A 9,705-nucleotide genomic window follows, 5' to 3' on the forward strand; every position below is an offset into this window, starting at 1 on the left:
TAAAAACATTTTTTTAAAAAAGATTTTTGCTAGATGCCTACTTGTGAATTGGAGGTAGGAGGGAAGTTTTCTTATATTCAGAAGTAAGCAAGTAGCTGCACTGGAGGGAAGAAAATGGGGAAATTATTGTAGTATCATCTAATCATTCTTTTTTGAACAACTGGTCTAGGCACAAACCTATGTTTTGTCAGGTATTAGAAGGTGAATGTTTACAGAAATAACTTCTATTGACTGATGCTGTTGATATAAATGTGGATTCTGGAAAATCAGGCTCCTCAATTGTTGAAGAGCCTACAAGCAGGCAGAGTTTTTATGGCAAATAATTTGTGTAGGGAGAAATGAGAATAAAGGAAGACTGGAACTCTGAATATACTTATAAGAGAAATGGGCTAGAACTTTTTCCATGTTTAAAACTTTCCACTTGAGACAGATTTGGCAATTACAATGTTGTGTGATGTTGGCATTTCAGGTGATTATTTTTTTAAAATTGAAATGTTAAATTATTGCCTATTACCTAATACTCTTTCCAACATTCCAGTAAAAACATTTTTTCTCAACATATCCAAGCTTTAAATTGCTTTGAACACATTGTTCAAGCATAAATTTTAAAACTTATCTTAAAATTTATTTAACTTGTTATAATAATAAATTCCATAGTCTTTCAGTAGTTTACAATTTCTTAAACAATCAAGAAATTAGGGGTCTTGAGATGGAGAAGAAATTAGACAGCTGGAAAAACATTCAACTCTCAATCCTAGGACGAATCGCAGTGATTAAGACTCATATTTTGCCAAAGTGGTTATACCTATTCCAAACTGCTCCTGCAAAACTAGATAAGAATTTTTTAAAAAAACTAGAACAGATGGTTGGTAGATTCATATGGAATAATCGAAAGCCGCGTATTAAAAGAAGAATGCTGCAGGAGCACAAAACAAGGGGAGGACTGGGGCTCCCACATTGGGAGCCGTATTACCATGCCTCTGCCTTGGCTTGGATTAGGGACTGGGTTGTGTTATCTAGAAGGAGGGTGTTAACTATTGAAGGATATAACTTAACACAGGGATGGCATGCCTATCTCTGGCCAAGGAAGGATAGTCAATATAAAGTTTTCTCTAATCATTATATTAGGGATGTATTGATAAACTCTTGGCGTATGGTGAGAGGGTGGATCTATACAAAGATACCTGGCTGGTTTACTCCTTTGGAAGCTGTAACTTATTCAACGTTACACAATCCAGACAGAAACTATAGGTATAAAGATCTCATAGATCTGAGAGGCAATCTTAAATCCAGGGAGGAGTTACATTCTGGGGGTATAGAGTTGGATTGGTGGTCGTATTCTCAAATGAGCTCAAGGTTTAATAGGGATAAGCAGGAATTTGGAATCAATATAATCCCACAAGAATTAGACAAGATTTTATGGGGAAGTAATGCTAAATTTTTATCTAAGACCTATAATCTACTTTTGTTCCATGGGATGGAAGGGGGAACAATAAATGACGTAATGAATGCCTGGGGGAGAAATATTGGTCGCACTATAGAATTAGAAGAGTGGGAACAAATAAAAATATAAAATTAACGTTAGCAATAGCATTTAAAGAAAATACGTACAAAATGTTGTATAGATGGTACTTAGCTCCCGCACGAATTTCAAAAATGTTTCCCAATGCAAATGACAAATGTTGGAAATGTGATTCTGCCAGGGGCACTTTCTACCATCAATGGTGGACTTGTCCAAAGGTTAGGCGTTACTGGACCAATATAAAAAATTGGTTATTTCAAATAACAGGATATGATCTTCAATTGGACCCAGCTATTTTCCTCTTGGGGATGAAGCCACAAGAAGTACCAAAAAATGTTTGGGATCTAGTAATACATATTACAACAGCGGCGCGTATGATTTATGCGCAATATTGGAAGACGATGGAAATCCCAACGGACTATCAAGTAATAGAGAAAGTATTACTATGCGCAGAGTCAGATTGAATGACATATATTCTCAAAGGGAAAAGTGAATCACTTTTCAATAAAAGTTGGGACTCCTGGTATTCATGGTTACAAAATAGAATATTTAATCTCAACGGGGGAAATACCAGATGATTGTGTATTTTTATTTGAGGTATAGAATCTGGAGATATATACAATTATAGATTTCTAATATTTGGTAATTAAAAGTTACTTAGCCTGGGATGTACGAGAAAAAGAAATTAGGGGTAGTATTACACTCCCCGGTCCTGTCTAATGTTGTTGTTCTTGTTTTTTTGGTGTCTAAGATGTCTTGGTGTTTTTCTATTTGATGCACTTTTCAGTACTTTGTAATAATGTTCTTGTTTTTTTTATTTAAAATTTGTTTAATAAAAAATATTTTTTTAAAAAAGAAAGTAGGGGTCTTCGGTGCTCTCTGAGCTTTTTTGTTTTCTTGCAGATGTTTTACTACCCAAACTAGGTTAACACCATCAGTGCACTGATGATTTACCTACTTTGGGTAATGAAATGTTTGCAAGAAAACAACAAAGCTCAGAGAGCACCAAGTACCATTCATTTCAACCCTGAGCTACAAGTATTCTCCTTTATTGGAATCAAGAAATTAAAAATCAGACGGCCTGGTACCATAGGGCTAGCTTTGAAATGGTTAGTCACAAACACTTCCTAGTTTTCATAGAATCCAGTTCAACGCAAAAACTTTTAATGACAGGCCATCCTAGTTAGACCAATCTCCCTAGCAGAGGTTATTCAATCATAACAATAGGAAAACCTGAGGTGTCCCCACTTACGGAATACTCCTCTGATAAAAACAAAGTTATTGATAAGATATTCATATTGTGTTGGCCCTGTTCCCAACTGGGACAGATGCATTGTCATTGCACAAACAAACCAATCCCAATATGGATGTTAACATCTCTAAACATCATAATCATAGAGGTCTCCAGCAGGGGTAGCTGAAGCCAAAGGGCCTTCATATAAATCTATTGTTTGATTAAATGCACCTCTTCCTGAATTAGGAAGCCCTACTTGTGGTCACTCATGTTCCAGCCATCTTCCTTCTAGGATGTATATATATGGAACTGCCTTGAAAACCACCTGGAATCTGCAGTTCAGAATACAGTGAGGGAGGTAGCTATGGATGCATCTTGGTGTGACCATATTATGCTACTCTTTTGTAAGCTGTACTGGCTCCCTAATAAGTGTCCAGGTTAAGTTCAAGCTAATGATTACCTACTGCATAAAGGCAGTATGATTAAAGGCAGGTTATTTATTTAGTAATGCCCATCACATGTGCCTCCTAAATACAATGACTATAACTCTTGTCTTCCTTTTCCACCTTAACATGCCATTTCTCACCCATGCTATTGTTCACCCATCAGTTTGCTTTGCTTGACTGATATTTTATTTCATATCCATGCACCTGAAACACCTTTGTAGTGAAAGCAACATGGGGAGGAACTCAAAGGACATGTCAAAACAGTTAGATGATGTGTATGCATACATGCACATATATGCACAGTCAGACACCTGACATTGTAAACAATTCTTCCCTTCACACTTTGCTGAGAACACAGTTGTGGCTCTCTAGTTAATATTACCTTAAGTTGAAGTATGACATGCAGTTTGGTCTACAGTCCACCAGGTGGAGAAATAAATGTTCCACATCTCTGCAGTTTGTTGCTTTCTTTTCCCAGCTTCCATACACAAACAGGTTTCTTATGAAATATGTTATTATAATAAAATGAATTGAATTTTTAGAGTATTTCTGAGGAAACACTGTAGAAACATGTGTGGAATTCGGGGTGGGGAAAGTGATGTGTGACAGGAAATTTGCTGCACAGGATATGGATACATGTTATTTTGATTATTTGCTGCTTATAGAGGTGAAAATAAATCTTGTTTAACATTACAAAAATATCAGAAATTTAGTGTTTTTCTTCTTCATGGAAGCTAGCTCTCCTGAGAGACATGAGATATAACAAAAGTAGGAGGCCTGTGAGAATAGCCAAAAATAAAGCAAAACAAAAGCAATATTTTATGCAGAAAATGTGTTCTTAAATGAGATTAAAATGAGATGATTCTTCCTGTGTGAAATCAATCAGAATTTTTCTATAATTTTACAGCCAAATATTCCTTTGTTTTCTCTGATGAATCTCAGAGCGTAAGCCAATTGTTTAATTATATGGCTGCTAGTTATGTGATTTCAACGTGGTGAGTTTATCTTGACTCTAGAGAGGTGCAATATTTTGCCTTGTGGTTCACCAATTTTTCACAATGAACTTCTGTGTTTCATAGTTATTTCTTTATAAGTGGGGAGGATTACCAGCTCCTGACTTAAGAATGCTGTCACAAACCTTTCATTCCTAACCAACCTAGATTACGTTTGGTAAAAACAACAATCATCACAAAAAGCTCAGGTGTTCAAATGCACATTTTTATGTTTTGCAACTAAAATCAACTACAAATTCTTTAACAAGTGAGCAAAATAATATAAATTACATTGTTGAAGATGTTGGTTGGTACATCAGACATCTTGAAATGAGGGGCAGAGTATGAAAACAAAAATGAGTGGTTCTGCTCACGAAGCTTTTTAAGGAAGTTCCAGATGCTAGTACAATACCACTATGTGGCTTAAGCTTTTTATGTGTGAATAGAAAGTTAAACTTCCCTAAAACAGTAAGTTGGAACTACATCAGTTATGCATTGTAAAAATACAACTTAACATTGCGCTAAATTGAAAGTAATACATCAAAGACTCAGACTGAAGAAGCTATATGGATTAGTAGCAAAACATTTCAAATCTAAAAAGAAAAGTCAGTTGCTGTGACTCAACTTCCATGCATCAAAGGTAATAAATAGTAATTGTCTTGGCTGTAATTTACAGTGAAATTGAGTTTATTCTAGAGGACTGAAAGAGAATAACTACTAGAACATAATGATTCTGTGCTAAACAAACCTGAACATTTTTCAGGTAGAATATTTGAATAACATCTCCTGTGTATGATCAAGCCTATTATTTTTATTGTGATTAATTTGTTATAGAATCATCAATGCTAAGGTAGTACATAGGGCAAGAGAATCACTGCCTCGATGTGCTTACAATCTAATATTAAACAGGAGAAATAGGTATGTATTTCTTTCACAGAAGGCCAGTTGAAGGCATACAGAATATGATGGTAACACCTACCCATTAGCAATTCTGTAATTTGTGACTCTAGAGCTTTAAAAAAGTGTGCATGGCAAGTGTCAAATTGTCATGACTTAAAATTCTGCTATACTCGACAAATAAACATAGAAGAGAGATTTAAAACCCACTGTCACCAATCAAAAAACTCTGCTTTGGAACTGGGTAACAGAGCTTTCAATGATCTATAGCTTTTTTAAAAAAATTGTAACCCACCTTTTAGCTCTGAAAGGGCTGAGATACCATTCAAAGTATAACACATAAAATGAACAACCACAGAGTTGGTATAGCAAGATCCTAGTGAGTGGGTGCGGGATGATAAAAACAAATTCTGGCTGAAAAGAATATTAAAATAAAACAGGTAGCATAAAATCAAAATCCATAACAGGAATATACTTTAAGGTAGATTAAAAGCAAGATCAAAAAGCCCTCCTGTGGACTAGATGTGAAAGCATATTTTAATTACATGAGTACCTGCTTTAGCGGAAATCACTGGCAGCTGGACTCTCACATGTTCAGAAGGACAAAAGAAACTAGTGATCTCACAGATCACTATATCATTGACTGGAAATTCAGACAAAAACTTCAGGGGGAAAAGGGGATTTCAATTTATTTTGAATTATTTTATATATTGGATTTCTACCTGTCATAATTTAAAAAAATCTCTCAAGTTTGGTTATCAAATAATGTAATTGCCAGTGGAATAATAATGAATAATTTTAATAATAAATAGAAAACATAATCACAGTGTATTTCAAACCATTTTGAAGAACAGAGAAAACAAAACACTTTATATAAAATGTGGTAGGTCTTGCTACTCTGATATCATTGGCATGTCATAGAAAGTTTTTCCCTGATCCATTTCAACCCTTTAGGGTAAAAATCAGACTCTACAACTGCAACTAAAAAGACACTTCCTTGTGCTACTAAACCCTAAACAAAGAGATGTGTACCATCTTACTTCTTCCTCAGAGGTTGCCCAAGAGACCATCATTTCCTTTTCCTGGGCAATGTGGTTTGCGTAAAGCTGTTTCTGGAGGGCAGAAATGTCCTTCTCATCTAAATGTTGCATGTCAGTTTCCAGTTAAGCCTGAGCTTGTTTACAGCTCACCTGATTCTTAAGTTTTCATTTTGAAATATAGTGGACTTCCCTTGAAAAGTCCCTAAATGTGAAATTGATAAAACTGGCACAATATGTCAATAGAAGTTATCACACTGAGATGAAAAATGTCAATTTACAAGCATGCACGCTGCACTGTCGCATGTCTAATTTCTACCAGAGACTGATAAAAACTGAGAACCCAGATCTGATTTATTTATGGATTTAAGACTTTTTCACAGCACCTGTTCAAAATAAAGGTTTCTTAATAGATAAGAAACAAGAAATTGTTTGCTTTAAAGCCTAAGCATAATGAGGACTGAAATCAAAAAGGAATCTTAATGAGCTTGGTGTAACAGCTATCTCTCACATCTGGATTCCAGAGTACTGTTGAAAAAAACAAAAAAGAAACACAAGCAAGTACTCAGGATCTTATCTGTTTCTCTCTGATGAGGTAATATGAAAAGTGCAAGTCCTTTGTACTATAAATTTCCATTCTATTAAAGACAAGTTAGCTCCTTAGCATAGGAAGAGCTGTTTCAAATAGATTTTGAACTCTTTTCAAGTGTTTACAATATGGCTTAAATCTGAGATATTATGTCAAATAAGAATAAGGTAGATAAAAAAAATTTGGCAAGGAGAAAAATATCACGTCTAGTTCATTTGTCAAAGTTGGGCTTGTGATTTTTTAAAAATGTTTTTTGCTAATCAGACTTTACTGACAGGAAATTATCTAAACCACAGCTCTGGGTGAGCTGATGAGTGAGTGTGCTGGTTAACACAGCAAGCAAGCAACAAGAAAGTTGGAGAGATTCTATTTCAGGATTTTAATACAGAATTTTAGAATGTAGTAGCATATAAAAAAATGTTTTCATTTCCAAAATTTAGAAATTGATCTACAAATTCGAATTTCCCCATTGGTGACTTGCTGCTTCTTCACTGTATCACTGGCCATCTTCTGGAAGACTTGTGGTGAGAAAGAGACCAGTTCACAACTTGGTGGATTGTGGGAGGAGCTCAGCCAGCTTGTTGAGAGAGCTCTCTTCCATTTTATCCTGGCCTATCCTCCGCTCTACCAACTCGTCAACTGGGCTATATTTTGACAGAAATATACCAGTCTCCCCTATTCTCCCCTTCCCCCTTTTAAAAGAAACCAGACAACCATTTTCAACCAACAAATCTTTCAAAAAGTTTGAAGGATCCTCAAATATCCCTTTAATAACAAGTCTAGCCATCTTCAAGAAGATAAATGTCCATAAGGAGCATGAATAATGTCTGGGTACTGCTTTGCAAAGTGCAGGAAGGCATGACATGGACAGAGGCTTCTAAGGTCCGATTCCTAGTTTCTCTTGCAACACAAGCCAAATTGATCCTGCAAGACAGGGACTAGTGATTAGGGGGTGCAGGCTGATAGCAGGCTCTGCTGGCAATAAAAGGTCAGCAAAGGCCCCCTGCTAACTGAAATATCATTTTTTTATTTGTTGTGAGTCGCCTAGAACCATTGAGAGGCAGGCAGCATATAGGTTTAATAAATTAAAACACTAATCATTTGTATGCCAAGACTTATGGAAGATGAAAACACCGTTTTAAAATGGGATAGACACAATTTAGGCACGCGTGTGCACAGACACAGTTTGCCACCTAAATATTGTAAAGGTTGCTGTGTCCTGCAAAAACAGTTAATGGGAGGGCCTTTGAACCACAATTAGCAGTGTGTGTAGTAAAATTCATAGAACCAATATAAGTTGCTAGTTAGGAAATAACTTCTTAAAACTAAGAAATTCCCTCTGCGGGTCATATATTACTTTTATGCAAGTCTTGGAATGCTCCTGTCAGGCCAGGTGCCTTTAAGGTGCCACGTGAGTGCGGCTCACTGGCTGTACGGGGAGGGGCATGAGGACTCAGATGGCAACCCCGTATGGCTGGGGAGCCATGGGATGAAATCCTAGTGCCCTCTGGTACCAATTGCATAAATAGCTGAGGGAAAGAGGGATCTGCATCTCAGATACTGTTGGACGCCAGGGCTAAAATGGATATAAAAATATGGCTGCGATCACTTATCCTAGACCATGGAATGTTATGTTATGGTATAGTATGGTGTATAGTATGGTATGGTGTATGGTATATGGTATGGTATTGTTGAAAGAAAAATCTTCAGGTTCAGTTCCAAGCTGGGAGTAAACAAAATGGAGACTAAGACAGTGGAAATAAAAATGGAGGCTATTTGGAAAGATGATTTGTTTACTGAAAAGCAGAACATGCAGCTCTAGGACAGCTGAAGAAATGGAGTTGGGAGTGGTGGATTTTTATACCTTCTTGGGCTTTGTATTTGTGGTTGTTTCTGTTCCTGTGCAATGTACTTTGACATGAGCTTGAGTGTGCCCTGTTGGTGTTCTAATGGTGGTGGGTTAATCCTATTACTACTAAAGATCATGTTCCTGTCCTTGGAGTCTCTGTCAAGGTCATCTTCCTTACTCTTACATCAGCCTCCATAATGTTTGATAGGTTTCACAAAAATCTCTGTCTGACCTGAGAGGCAGCTAGCACTGCTTGCAGTACAAACTGTCACTCGGGCAGCTTTTCCCCCAACATGTCTAGCAGCTTTGTGCATATTTTAAAAAGGTTCTAATAGGGAACAGCTTGGGTGGCTAAGCACCACTGGTTCAAGCAGGAGGGAGGTTCTCCACATGCATTGGTAGAAGTCCCTCCAGATTTAGGAAATCACTTGTCCTGCAATTAAATGTGTGAATATGTGTGAAGATTGAGCACTGAATGCAGTATATAGTATGCTAGCACGATTTGGTGCTGCTTCAGGAAGTAGAGCCATGTGCACCAGGATTGAAAGGAAAGTTTCCATTTAATAAGAGAAGTGTCTTTCAATAGGAAAGGATGGAATGTGCATTTAATCAATTCCATACTTCTATAACCCTCAGAACGTATAGTCTCAGATCTGGTTCAGATAAATGAACAAACTGAAAAGAATGGAGGGGGTGGTGGTGCAGGGGTGAGAGAAATATTAAAAAAATCTACCCATCTCCATTTTGCTATAATAATTTATGAAGTCTAACATTATTTTCAATAGAAATTATTTATTAATACATTGAATAGATAAGAAATATACTTGATGGTGACAGAATACTGTATGTACTTATATGTTGGTGCATTGGCTTGTCTTTTAATTGCATAATAGTTTTGAGTTTCCTTGGCTACATATTTCAAAATGAACTGTAGAAATCATTACCTGAATGGTTTCCTTTATCCAGCACACTCTGCCAATGTATTTTAACAATTAAGGAATGTGATATTGGCTGTGTGGTGACAAGCAAATCAGGTCGAGTTATTTGAAGAAAGAAATCTGATACAGCCAGAGGAAGAACCAGGCATGACCTTGATTTCTTCTCCCTTCTAAAGCTGCTGCCTAAATTTGGGTCTTGGA

Source organism: Vipera ursinii, assembly GCF_947247035.1.
Source record: "Vipera ursinii genome assembly, chromosome: 1".
NCBI lineage: Eukaryota > Metazoa > Chordata > Lepidosauria > Squamata > Viperidae > Vipera > Vipera ursinii.